The sequence below is a fragment of the Trichechus manatus genome, unplaced genomic scaffold (genome assembly GCF_000243295.1).
Source record: "Trichechus manatus latirostris isolate Lorelei unplaced genomic scaffold, TriManLat1.0 scaffold00076, whole genome shotgun sequence".
Lineage (NCBI taxonomy): Eukaryota > Metazoa > Chordata > Mammalia > Sirenia > Trichechidae > Trichechus > Trichechus manatus.
In genome coordinates this window covers 4,075,526-4,090,153 of record NW_004444012.1, presented here as the reverse complement: position 1 = coordinate 4,090,153, position 14,628 = coordinate 4,075,526, and the positions used below count along the sequence as shown (strand labels likewise).

Below are 14,628 nucleotides of genomic sequence, written 5' to 3'. Positions count from 1 at the left end.
CTCTCTGTTCTCTGTCAGTTTTCTCACTCCTTTTGGTGCTTGGCTGAGTTCTTTATTTCTTTTTTTGATGTTTTAGGGTTTCAGGATAGTTGTTTTCTCTGTTCGGCTTAGTTTTTCAGATCTTTGCTGTGGAGGAACGGCGTGGTGCTTCTGCCTAGAGCTCCATTTTGCCAGAAGTCGAATCAGGTTTTTATTATCAACACTCCTAATATTGAATCATTCCCGCATGAAAGGTGTTATTTTCTGAAGATTGTTGTTGTATGCCTCATTTCTAAAAAGTGAATTTCAACCAAAATAATCAATGCTTTTCCCTCTTGGATTGTGAAAATGAAAATAAAAATAATGAAGAATATATCTTCTCTGAAATTCAAAGTATCCCTGGTATTATATTACATTATTGTTCCATGTTTTCTAGATTTTGGTGAAATATACTTCGTTGTTTATTAAAAGTTATCAAATTGTACGACGTCATAGAATTTATAAGATGGAATTTTGCTGGGTATTCATCAGGATTCATAATTCAAAACATTTTCTGTTTAAGAACAGAGGACCAAATTTCTGGGTTTTAACATTTTCTTCTTGCTTGTGTACAATACTGGATTTGACATTCTACTCTGAGGGCATTATGCACTTATTCCAACTCCTTATGAAAAGGAAAGAACTTACTTGGTAGTTACCATGACCTTTACGGTGAGAAATGCTTCATGAATTGTTTTATATTTCCTTTGAAAATCAGATGTTATAGTTTATTGAAAAAGAAATCCAGAACCTCAAAAGCTTATAACAATCAACCAACAATGGAGGCACATTGTCACAGGGGATCTGAAGGGCAACCAAATGATAATTTGTCATTTCTTTCTCCTTTTTTCTGCTACATTTTAGGGTTACACCTATAATTTTGGACTCTAGATGAGGAATTTCATTTTATCTTAAAGATAATAAAACAATATTTATATAGTAAAATATAATTTCCGTGTTTTTTTTTGTGGTTGTAAATTTGAATTTTGCATATTGAGATTTTTTGTCTATGTATTTTTTTTGTGATGCCTAAATACTTTTTTTGAAACATGTAAAAATTAGTAAATAAAATTGTCTTTACAAAATACTACATGTGCAAACAAATGAAGAAGAGAAAGATAGAAAAAGAACAGAAGAACCGTTGTCCCTCTCCTCATCTTTCTCTGGTATTGTACATCACAGTTTTTTTTTTTTTTTTTTTTTTTTGACGAGAAGTAACAGAAGTGGGATTTCTCTTTCCAGTCTTCATGTGCTATTTACTTTCAATGTTAGCCAGTTAATCAAGCATACTGAAATATGTCACTTTCACCATATTATTTCACTATTTAAGTACATAAACTCTTCATTACATGTTTAGACATCACTTCTCATCTTTCCCAAGTATTTGTTTTTACTCAGATGAAAAGGATGTGATTTTTGTCACCAATTATCTTTAGTGGCCTTAATCTAGTTTTCTGACCTTTGGAACCTCCTGCATCTTATAAGTCGGACCTTATAATCCTGTGATAATACAAGCTAAATTTTTGCTAAATTTTGCTTTATAGGCATATGCTGTTGTTAGTTGCAGTAGAGTTGATTCCGACTCATGGCAACCCCGTGTGTGCAGAGTAGAACTGCTCCGTAGGCTTCAAGGATGTGACCTTTCAGAAGCAGATCACCAGGTCTGTCTTCTGAGGCACCTCTGAGTGGTTTCGAACAACCAACCTCTTGGCTAGTAGTCGAGCAATTAGCTGTGCCACTCAGGGACTCTTTTATAGGCATATACCTTCCTCCATTTTTTTCCCTTGTTTAAATCTTTGATCTGATTATAAGAATGTGGTAAAATCAAGCACCAAAATGACCCCAAAACTCCACTGGTTCCTATGTATGCATTCATCAAGAGGCAGGGATCCTTTGAACCTGGGATGGCCTTGTATTTTCTATTGGTCAATAGTATGCGATAGAACTGGTATTATGCCAGTTCTGAACCTAGCCCTCCAGAGGTCTTACATGCATCTGCTCTTTCTCTTACTCTTCTGCCTTTGCCAAGAGAACATACCTGGACTAACCTGCTGTAAGATGAGAGACACATGACCCAGTCACTCACATCATCCTATCAGATGTGTTAAGTGAGCCTAGCTTAGACCAGAAGAACCACCCAGCTGAGTCCAGCCAAATTATTTAATCCACAATATCATGATCCACATAAATGTTTATTATTTCATGTCATTTATTTATGGTTTGGTTTGTTATGTGGTAATAGTTGACTGATTCAAAAAGAAAAAAATAGACACTAAATGTAATCAGCATTCAGCTATCTATGTGGTCCAGGAGCTTTGAATCCACCTGAGCCTGTGGGCCTTTGCTCTACAACGTTCTTTTGTAGGCTTATAATTTATCTGTCAAAATCTTTCTTTTAAATAAACGTTTGTCATTTTCTCCTCTCCAGAATTATCTGTTAGTGTCCAGAAACAGTTGATAAGGATTCTTTCTTAATTACAATTTGAGTAGTAATTCTGAATATTTTGGAATTAAAACAGGCTTTTAAAAATTGCTTTTGGTTTTGTTGTGTTCTCTATTTTCTCCATAAAAGATTACATGGCACACTTTTTAAATAAAATTACAGTGAATTAAAATTAATATATTCTGAAACTTATTAAGAGTGCTGGTACACTCTTTGGTATCATGGAAGAAACTCAGGTTTTGCAAAATCTTTTAGGGAATTGTTGTTTTGGATACTGAGCTAGTCAGTGATACTGGGGCAAACAATAGAAAAAAATTCCAGTTAATTAAGAAAAAAAGTAAAATTATAACTAACCTCATGGCATTCATTTAGCCTTGTAAGATTTCAAATTTCTAAGTGGGAACATCTGATTGGTTGGAAAAAGGAATATCTAACCCATTTGCCCTTCTATCATAGGTTTTCTTTCCAATCTATTTTGAAATACCCCCAAATATGAAGTGTTTTAAAATTATAAACAGTTAACGACAAATGTTCTTTTCCATCTCTTTTGCTTTTTAACATTCTCATGCATTATTTTTCCCTAAATATACTTCCACTAACGATAAAACTTCAGCAATAATAATGTCATCTCTTATGCATTCAAAATATATTCCATCTCTCCCTTAAGGAATAGTAGATACACATCTTATTAATGACTATATCAAGCCTCAAATCAAAATTTAAGTGTTGGTCATATATGAGTTTTTTATAATCCAGTCTAGATATTCTCCAACTTATGGACTAAAATATGGTTAGTAACCAACAACATACTCTAAAATCAATAATGGAAGGAAAGGAAAAAAGAAAACATTTAAATAACTGTGTACATGTTATAGCAAGAAGGAAAATTGGGATAGATGCTACAGATCTTGTTTCTTGAGTTGTTAATTAGGCCTTAAGTAGTATTTATGATCTTTCTCCGACTTTCCTTTTTTTCTTTTTTTAAATTATTTCAGCCAATACCTTAGCTAATTGATTTTTTTATCCAATGTTGTGATTCAAACCTTTTTTCTTTAGAGATCTGAATCCTTGATAGTACTGTCTTTTTGCAATTCTGTCCAATAGAACTTTCTGTGATGATGGAAATGATTTATATCTGCACTTTCCAATATGGTAACCACTAGCTACATGAGTCCTTAAGTGGCGAAAATGGTTCAGGTGCTGGGCTATTAACCGGAAAGTTAGTGGTTCAAGCCCTTCTAGAGGCTCCATGGAAGAAAGTCTTGAAGATCTACTTCTGAAGGATCACAGCCATGAAAACCCTATAGTAGGATTCTGTAACACATAAGTCACCATGAGTCAGAATAGACTCGATGGCAACTGGTTTGGTTTGGTTTTAGCCATGTGGCTATTGAGCACTTGAAATAAGGCTAGTGAGAGAGAGGAACTTAATTTTTAATTTTATTTATATATTAGACAATACAGTTATATAGCTTCAGTAGTCTTTCCCTAACTTTTACCACCAGATGTAGAAATACTTGGAAACACTCCAGAGAATCACCTGGATTCTATTTATATTACTTTTTGACTTTATTGTATAGCAGAAATCCTATTTTCTTTTGAAGTTCAATATTAAAGACATAATCAACACCAGAATCTACTTTTTGCCTGCTCATGAAGTAGCACAGGGAGACCAAAGTGGTCACTACTAGTCTCAACTTAAAATTTGTGCCCCTAGTGTGTCCTCTCTTGGGACTTACACATTTTTAAGACTCAAAGTAGTGACAACTGGTAGGTGAAAATTTGCAAGTGTGTCATTAAATATAATCATGAGAGCAGCCACTGTCCTTTGGTCCTTAGTTCCTATTACCTACACTAGTGTCTATGATAGAAATCACACTGTATACTCGGTAGTGGTTAAGTGTATATGCCACATCCTGCAGGATAAAACCTCAGCCTTCCAAGGTGTGGTCTCTCAGATGGTACCATAACTGAACCTTCAGTAAGCCATTTCTTCAGTCTATAAGATCAGCTGCTTCTAGGTTATAGACAGCATGATTAAGACCAGAAAATCTCTTGAGCACTGCCCCATTACTTTATTTTATCAGTGTAAAGTGAGTCTTGAAAGGCAATATTTGTGGGCTACCCTGATAGTATATAAGGCATTCAATAAGTAAAGAGGTGGTGTTCCTTTAGAAGCATATTAGGCAGAAAAAGTAATTCCAAACTCAAAATATTTATCTATTCTAATAAGATAGAAAAGATTCTGTAGCTGTAATCAACTTGCCACCTTCCAGGTAGTTGACTGGTCTCCTGTGAAGTATGATAATGTATTAAGGGTTCAAGGTTGGCCACAGCTGCTGGCAAATTGATTCCCCAGCAGTGAGGATAATCAGGTCATAGGTAATTAGCCTTTGTAGGGGAAGTTTATGTTCTTGGAATTCTATCTTTGCCATATTTGCTTAAGAACCTATTGACTAAGCATTGGGCTGGGTGAGAAGGAACTTTATTCATGTCCAAATTACTTTGTCCGTCTAAGTGTTAAGAGACTTTCTTTACTGGGCACCTCTAGGTATTTATATGAGATATAAATGTTTTCATATTCCAGATTCATTCTGACAGATCCATCCACACGCTTTTCTTAAATATCACTGGTATCAATGCTCTATTATTGTTTCTCCTTTCAGCCAGCCAAACTATTATTCATTGTAATTTGATGTAGGGCCAAGTATTCTTCAAGATAAAGTGACCAATGACATATACTGCTTAAAGTTTTATATACTGAGAAGATTCAGTCCTTCAACTGTTCTTCAGGGGCCCCTAAGTGTGCTACTACAGTCTACTAATAATTGATGCCATCAAATTATGCAGTATCATTTATAAATCAGGCTCAAATATATTTTTCTTTGATCAACAAAATATAGAGAATGCTCCATGAGGTCATAGATATGAGTTGAGGGTTGAGTGGTAGTGTTGTAAAAGTCAGCACATGGAAGTACGAGTGAACTCTTTAAGAAATTTACTTGAGTCTTCAGGAACTGGTTGGACTTGGTTGAGCATATATCACTTCCAACTGATCATGGAGTTTTTCAGGGCTTGTCTGACTCTATGGCTGGTTTATACTCAATGCCATCCAGTTCATAATATGTGGCTTGTTTCACATGGTTACCTCATGTGCCACTCTCAGGAGTGCCTTCCTACTAGAAGTTAGAACAAAACCAAGAGTTGTTTTGCAAAAAAAGAATAATTATCTGCCAATGAAGGCAAGGCTTTTCTCAGAAAACTCCCAAAGCCAACCACCAAACATTTCATACATTGTAATACAATTAAATGTTCTTGCCACAATCTGAATTCCTTCCTGGAAATCCCCAACCTCTTAAATGATTTTTTTTTTTTTAATTTCGTACATTAAAGTTCACTTTTGGTGATGTAAAGTTCTCTGGGTTTTGACAAATGCATAATATCATTTACTCACTCTTATAATATCATACAGAATTAAGTTTCACTGCCTTAAAAATCCCCTATGATTTACCTACTCACCACCACCCCATAATTCTGGGGACCAGTAATCTTGTTTCTGTCTCTATAGTTTTGCCTTTTCCAAAGTGTCACACAATTGAAATCCTACAGTATGTAGCTTTTTCACATTGGCTTTTATCACTTAACAATGTGCATTTAATGTTTCTCTATGGCTTCCCATGACTTGATAGATGATTTTTTTTATCTCTTAATAATATTCTATTGTTTGATTGGGCCACAGTTTATCTATTTACCCATTGAAAGACATCTTGGTTGCTTCCAGTTTTTGGTGATTATGAATAAAGTTGCTATAAATATTTATAAGCAGGTTTCTGAGTGTACATGTTTTCAACTTATTTGAGTAAATATCTAGGAGTGCAATTGCTGGATCTTATGGTAAACTTTGTAAGAAACTGCTAAATGGTCTTCCAAAGTGGCTTTACCAAATTGGATTCCCTCCAGCAATGAATGAAAGTTCCTGCTGCTATGCGTTTTTGCTAACTTTTGGTATTGTCAGTTTTATTTAGCTATTTTAATAGGTGTCATTGTTGATTTAATTTGCATTTTCCTAGTGACAAAATATATTGAGTATCTTCTCATATGCTTTTTTGATATCTTTATATCTTCTTTGCTGATACCTTCTTTGTATATCTTCTGTTCAGAACTTTTGCCCATTTTCATTTGGGTTGTTTTCTTACTGTTGAAATTTAATAATTTTTTGTGTATTTTGGATAAAAGACCTTTATCAGATATGTACCATGCAAACATTTTCTCCCATTCTGTGTCTTGTCTTCATTTTCTTAACAGGCCCTCTCATAGAGCAGTGGTTTTTAATTTTAATAATGTCTAAGTTAACAATTCTTTTTTCATGGAACATGTTTTTGGTATTGTATCCAAAAATTATTGTCAAACTCAAACCCAAGTAGATTTTTTCCTATGTTTTCTTCTAGAATTTTTATAGTTTGCATTTAGGTCTATAATCCATTTGGAGTTAATTTTTTTTGAAAGATGTAAGGTCTGTTTAGATTCTTTTTTCTTTTTGCATATGGACATTCACTTGTCCTAGCACCATTTTTTGAAAAGATTATCCTTTCTCCATTTAATTGCCTTTGCTTCTTTGTCAAAGATCAGTTGACTATAATTGTGTGGGCCCACTTCTGGAGTTCTCTATTCTGTTCAATTGATCTGTGTGTCTATTTACTGATCAATACCATGCTCTCTTGATTACTGTAGCTTTATAATAAGTCTTAAAGTCTGGGAATGTTGATTTTCTAACTTTGCTCTTAGTCAATATTGTGTTGGCTATTCTCAGTGTTTTGCCTTTACATATAAACTTTAGAATTAGTTTGTTGATATCCCCATAGTAGCATACAGGGATTTTTTTAATTGAGATTATGTTGACTCTAGAAACCAAGTTGAGAAGAATTGACATCGTAACAATTTTAAGTCTCCCAATCCATGAACATGAAATACCTTTCTATTTATTTAGAGCCTTTAACATATTAATTACTGTTATTTTAAGTTCCCTTTCTGATAATTCCAAAATCTCTGCCATATCTGACTGATTCCGATGCTTGCTTTTTCTCTTTAAAGTGTGTTTTTTCTTGCCTTTGGGCATGTTTTATAATTTTTTGTTGAAAGTTGGGCACAATATATCAGATAATAGGATTTGAGATAAATAGGTTTTATGTTTATTTGGCTAGGAGTTAGACTATGTTTAATGTTTGCTGTATCTATTGGTGTCAGAGGCTCCAGTTTCCTCTAGTGTCTTTGTTTTTGTCTCCTTTCTTGACCTTGGACTTCTTTAAGTACTCCTCCTTAGAGATTTTATGTGTCTTGTAACTCTTTCGGGTATAAACCACTGCTATTATACTGGAGCCCTGTTGCTGTTTTGTTTTCTTGGTTGTCATATAACATAGATCTTTATTTCTTCATAAGGCTTTGAGTCATTTTATTCATATAGCTTTTGAGTTACTTTCTAGCATCCTTTTCATTTCATTCTCTTTAGCATTTCTCTGAAAATAATCCAAGAAGCTGGACTATACAAAGAAGAACACGGCATCAGGATTGGAGGAAGACTCATTAACAACCTGCGATATGCAGATGACACAACTTTGCTTGCTAAAGATGAAGAGAACTTGAAGCACTTACTGATGAAAATCAAAGACTACAGCCTTCAGTATGGATTACACCTCAACATAAAAAAACAAAAATCCTCACAATTGGACCAATAAGTAGCATCATAATAAACAGAAAAAATACTAGAGTTGTCAAGGATTTCATTTTATTTGGATCCACAATCAATGCTCATGGAAGCAGCAGTCAAGAAATCAAGCGACACATTGAATTGGGCAAATCTGCTGCAAAAGTCCTCTTTAAAGTTCTAAAAAGCAAAGATGTCACTTTGAAGACTAAAGTGCTCCTGACTCAAGCAATGGTGTTTTCAATCACCTCATATGCATGTGAAAGCTGGACAATGAATAAGGAGAACTGAAGAAAAATTGATGCCTATGGATTATGGTCTTGGTGAAGAATATTGAATATACCATGGACTGCTAGAAGAATGAACAAATCTGTTTTCGAAGAAGTACAGCCAGAGTGCTCCTTGGAAGTGAAACTTCGTCTCACATACTTTGGACATGTTGTCAGGAGGTATCATTCTTGGAGAAGGACATCATTCTTGGTCAAGTAGAGGGTCAGTGAAAAGGATGAAGACCCTCAAGAAGATGGATTGACACAGTGGCTGCAACAATGGGCTCTAACTTAGCAATGATCATGAGGATGGCACAGGACTGGGAAATGTTTTGTTCTGTTGTACATAGGGTTGTTATGAGTTAGAATTGACTCGATGGTACCTAACAACAAAGAATTTCTCATAGACCAGGTCTAGTGGTAATGAACTCCCTCAGCTTTTGTTTATCTGGGAATATCTTAATTTCGTTCTCATTTTTGAAGGACAGTTTTGCCAAATAAAGAATTCTTGGGTGATAGTTTTTGTTTTTTCTTTCAGCAGTTTAAATATATCATCCTACTGCCTTCTAGGATCCATGGTTTTCAATGAGAAATTGACTGTTAATATTATTGAGAATATCTTCTAGGTATTGAGTTGGTTGTCTTTGGTTCCTTTCAAAATTTGCTTTGTTTTTTTGTCTTTTGATAATTTGATTATGAATATCTCAGTGTAAATATGTTTGAGTTTATCTTACTTGGAGTTCATTGAGCTTCTTGGATGTGTAGAAGAATGTACTTCATCAAATTTGGGAAGTTTTTGGCCATTATTTCTTCAAATTTTATTTCTGTCTCTTTCTCTCTTCTCCTTCTGGGACTCGCATATGTGTATGTTGGTCCATTTGATGATGTCCCATTGTCCCTTAGACTCTGTTCACTCTTCTTCATTCATTTTTCTTTCTGCACTTTAGACTGGATAATTTTAATTGTCATATCTTCAGATTTGCTAATTCTTCTGCCAACTCTAATCTGCTGTTGAACTCCTCCAGTGAATTTTTCATGTCAGTTATTGCACTTTTCAGCACCAGAATTTCACTTTGATTTCCTTTTTATAATTTCTATCTCTATTGATAGTTTCATTTTGTACATATATTGTTTTCCTGATTTTTTTATTTCTTTTTTCCATATTTTTCTTTAGCTCTTTGAGTATATTTAAGACAATTTTTCTGAAGTTTTTTTCTAGTAAGTCCAATGTCTATGATTCCTCAGGGACGGCTTCTGTTGCTTTATTTGTTTCTTTGAATGAGTCATCATTTCCTGTTTCTTCGTATGCCTTGTTATTTTTGCTGAAAACCTAAAACTTGAATATTATAATTTGATAACTCAGGAAATCATATTTTTTCCCTTCCCAAAGATTTTCTGGATTTTATTTTATTTTTAATTGCTGAAAACTGTAGTCATCAATTGGTTTAGTGATTTTCCAAAATATTCTTTGCAAAAACTATTCATTGTCTTGCATTACCACTAAAGTCTCTGTTCATTTGGCTTATGGTCAGTTAGTGTTTTAACAGAGATTTCCTTGAATGCCAGGAGCTAGAGAAACAAAACAAACAAAAGGAAAACAACAACTACAAAAACCTCTCCCAGTCTTTGCAGATTGAATCTGTGATGAGGCATTCCTTCAATACTGAACCAAGAGAGTAGACTGACATTTTTTTCAGTTATTTTCTGAGCACATTTCTGGCTCTGGGTAAGCTCATGGCTTTCTAAATTCTTCCATATACATGGGTGCTTTTGAATGCCCTAATTTCCTAAAGAAACTCTCTCCTTGGTTTTTTCTCCAAGGCCTCAGGTAGTCTATCGTATGACTCAATCATATTTTTTTTGTCCCAGGTTGCTGTGGTTTGATGATTTGCCTTACAGTGTTTTTGAGGAAAGCTTGACTCTTTCCCAACCTGAGTGAGTTTTGAGATAGGTAAAACAGAAACAAGCCACTTGATATCAGCCCTTCAGGTAGCCACTAGACAGATTAGAACAGATAATCTCAACAATTTGTACCTGAGGCATGCTCTGCTCTCTCTGAAACCAGGGACCAGAGTTCCACGCTGGGAATGTGTGCCGCTATCTTCTTGCTGACTGCTGAGCTGAGGAGATGTGGGGCATGGGCAAGAAAAAAAGCCCCAAAACTTTCCTACAGTTTTGAAGTTGCTTTTTCCTTAATTCAGTGCTCATTTGATTGCTAAAAGTCTTGTTTTCCAAAGTTCTGGTAAAGTTGATTCTGACAGTTTCTACTTGTTTTTTGATGTTTCTGTAGGGGGGCGGAAGTCTAGAGCTGCCTACTCTGACTTTTTGCTGAAATCACTCCTCACTTCCAAGCTCTTTATATGTCAGAACTAAAATCACAAGTCCCTCACTTATCTCTTGGATCTATTGAAATAATTTCTAACAATTCTCAAGTTATTTTTTCACTTCCTCAGTATTCCTAGTCCTCCTTTTCAACAGGCTTCTCTAACAACAGGAGACTGAACTCTGCTTTTTACCTATGAAATTCCTCTGAAAGAGCAAAGGTGTTTCCATGCTGTGTAGCCAAGCAGAAGACTGTCTACCAAATGGTTCAATCCTAAATGTGAAGGATTTTTTTTTTAAATAATTGAATATGTACAATAGAATTTATCTACTGAGTATCCTAGGTATCTTATAACAATTGAGTGATCTTTTAGAATATTTTAGATTATGTCACATGCCAAGTTAAACAATTATAAGTTGCATCTCATTTTTAAAGACACAGAAACTGTTAATGTGGCAAATGAGTTATTGCATGAGCCAGTCCTGGCTTCTGCTACAGCCACTTTTTATGCCAGTGTTGCCCTAATTGATTAACTTCAACCACATTGGCATTCTTAATCTTCTTAAACATTTTTCCCTCTTCATGATCTTCATATGCTGTTATTTATAACTACAGTGCTAATCTTCTATCTGGATAATTTCATCTCATACTTAAACTTGCAACTTGCCAGGTTTTCAGAGAAGTCTTCTCTGGCCCTTAGATCAGACTAAGTCCCTCTAATATAAATTCTCTCAGACCTTGTATGTTTTCTGGGAAGCATTACCAAACACCGAACCCGTTGCTGTCGAGTTGATTCTGACTCATGGAGACCCTATAGGACAGAGTAGAACTGCCCCATAGGGTTTCCAAGGAGCGGCTGGTGGATTTGAACTGCTGAACTTTTTGGTTAGCAACTGAGCTCTTAACCACTATGCCACAAGGCCTCTGGGAAGCATTACAACTGTAATTAGTTATTTCAATTATAATGAAATTCTTTGTTTAATATCTGTCTCTCCCAATTGACTATAAACTCGGGGAGGTCAGGGATTGTCTGCCTTGCTTACTGTTACATCCCTAGCACACAGCAAAGTTCTTGAAAAATATTTTTGAATCTGTGAATTGTAAATAAATGTATACTCAATTTTTATTTTCATGTTATGAAAAACCAAATCTTTGATTTGGGGTTAAGAACCAGAGAAGTACAGAGAGGCAGCAATGATACAACCAAAGTTCCCAAAGAGAAAACCCGGAGCAGAAATTTAGGTTGAGTAATGATATGAACCATCACTCATCTGTCATGTTGTCGTAATGAGGTGGCTTGCATGTTGCTGTGATGCTGGAAGCTATGCCACAAGTATTTCAAATACCAGCAGGGCCACCTTTGGTGCATAGGTTTCAGTGGAGCTTCCAGATTAAGATGGACTAGGAAGAAGGATCTGGTGATCTACTTCTGAAAAAACTGGCCAGTGAAAAGCTTATGAATAGCAGCAGAGCATTGATACAGTACCGGAAGATGCCCCTCAGGTTGGAAGGCACTCAAAATACGACAGAGAAAGAGCTGTGTCCTCAAAGTACAGTCAACGTTAATGACCTGGATGGAATAAAGCTTTTGGGATCTGCATTTGCTGATGTGGTATAACTCAAAATGATAAGAAACAGCTACAAACATCCATTAATAATTGGACCATGGAATGTACGAAGTATGAATCTAGCAAAATTGGAAAACATCAAAAATGAAATGGAACACACAAAGATCACTATCCTAGGCATTAGCGAGCTGAAATGGATTGGTATTGGCCATTTTGAATCAGATAATCATATGATCTACTATGCTGGGAATGACAAATTGAAGAGGAAGAGCGTCACATTCACCATCAAAAAGAACATTTCAAGATCTATTCTGAAGTACAACACTGTCAGTGATAGGATAATATCCATATGCCTACAAGGAAAACTAGTTAATGTGACTATTATTCAAATTTACACACAAACCACAAATGCCAAAGATGAAGAAATTGAGCATTTTTACCAACTTCTGCAGTCTGAGATTAATCAAACATGTAATCAAGATGCATTGATAATTACTGATGATCGGAATTTGAAAGTTAGAAACAAAGAAAAAGGATCAGTAGTTGGAAAATATGGCCTTGGTGGAGATTGAGATTGCAAGATAGAAATGCGCAAGACCAATGACTTATTCATTGCAAATAGCTATTTTTCAACAAAATAAATGGCAACTATACAAATAAACCTCATTGGATGGAATACACAGGAATCAAATCAACTACATCTGTGGAGACTATGGGAAAGCTCAGTATCATCAGCTGGATAGATTTGACGCATTGAACACTAATGACTGAAGACCAAAAGAGTTGTGGGATGACATCAAAGCCATCATACTTGAAGGAAGCAAAAGGTCATTAAAAAGACAAGAAAGAAAGAAAAGATTCAAAATGATTGTCAGAAGAGACTCTGAAACTTGCTCTTGAATGTAGAGTAGCTAAAGCAAATAGAAGAAATGATGAAATAAAAGAGCTGAACAGACAATTTCAAAGGATGGCTTGAGAAGATGAGGTAAAGTATTATAATGAAATATACAAAGGCCTGGAGTTAGAAAACCAAAAGGGAGGAACATGCTCGGTATTTCTCAAGCTGAAAGAACTGAAGAAAATATTCAAGCTTCGAGTTAGAATTTTGATGGATTCTATGAGTAAAATATTGAATAAAGTAGGAAGCATCAAAAGAAGATGGAAGGAATACAAAGGCACTGTACCAAAAAGAATTGGTCAACGTTCTACCATTTCAGGAGGCAGCATATGATCAAGAACTGATGGTACTGAGGGAAGGAATAGAAGCTGCACTGAAGGCATTGGTGAAAAACAAGGCTCCAGGAATTGACAGAATACCAATTGAGATGTTTCAACAAAAGGATGCAGTGCTGGAGGTGCTCACTCATGTGTGCCAGGAAATTTGGAAGGCAGCTACCTGGCCAATCGACTAGAAGAGATCCATATTTGTGCCCATTCCAAAGAAAGATGATCCAACAGAATTCAGAAATTATTGCACAGTATCATTAATATCACACACAAGTAAAATTTTGCTGAAGATAATTCAAAATAAATTGCAGCAGTACATGAACGGGGAACTGCCAGCAGTCAAGCTGGGTTCAGAAGAGCATGTGGAATAAGAGATATCATTGCTGATGTCATGGATCTTGGCTGAAAGCAGAGAATACCAGAAAGATGTTTGCCTGTGTTTTATTGACTATGCAAAGGCGTTCGACTGTGTGGATTATAACAAATTATGGATAACATTGCGATGAATGGGAATTTCAGAACACATAACTGTGCTCATGTGGAACCTGTACATAGATCAAAAAGTCTTTTGAACAGAAAGAGGGGATACTGTGTGGCTTAAAATCTGGAAAGGTGAGCATCAGCGTTGTACCCTTTCACTATATTTATTCAATCTGTATGCTGAGCAAATAATCTGAGAAGTTGGACTATATGAAGGAGAATGCAGCATCAGTATTAGAGGAAGAATCATTAACAACCTGTGATATGCAGATGATACCTTGCTTGCTGAAAGTGAAGAGGATTTGAAGCACTGACTGAAGATCAAGACCACAGCCTTCAGTATGGATTACACCTCAACATAAAGAAAACAAAAATCCTCACAACTGGACCAATAAGCAACATCATGAGAAATGGAGAAAAGATTGAAGATGTCAAGAACTTCATTTATCTTGCATCCGCTTTGAACACCCATGCAAGCAACAGTGAATAAATCAAAAGGCATATTGCATTGGGTAAATCTGCTGCAAAAGACCTCTTTAAAGTGTTGAAAAGCAAAGATGTCACTTTGAGGACTAAGGTGTGCCTGACCCAAGCCATGG

General features: G+C 35.4%; 1 pseudogene; it reads left to right on the top strand.

Annotated features, from left to right (window-relative positions):
- The first annotated feature begins 625 nt into the window (after window positions 1–625).
- LOC111821290 (normal mucosa of esophagus-specific gene 1 protein pseudogene) lies at window positions 626–4,041 on the top strand (annotated as a pseudogene).
- The last annotated feature ends 10,587 nt before the right edge of the window (window positions 4,042–14,628 follow it).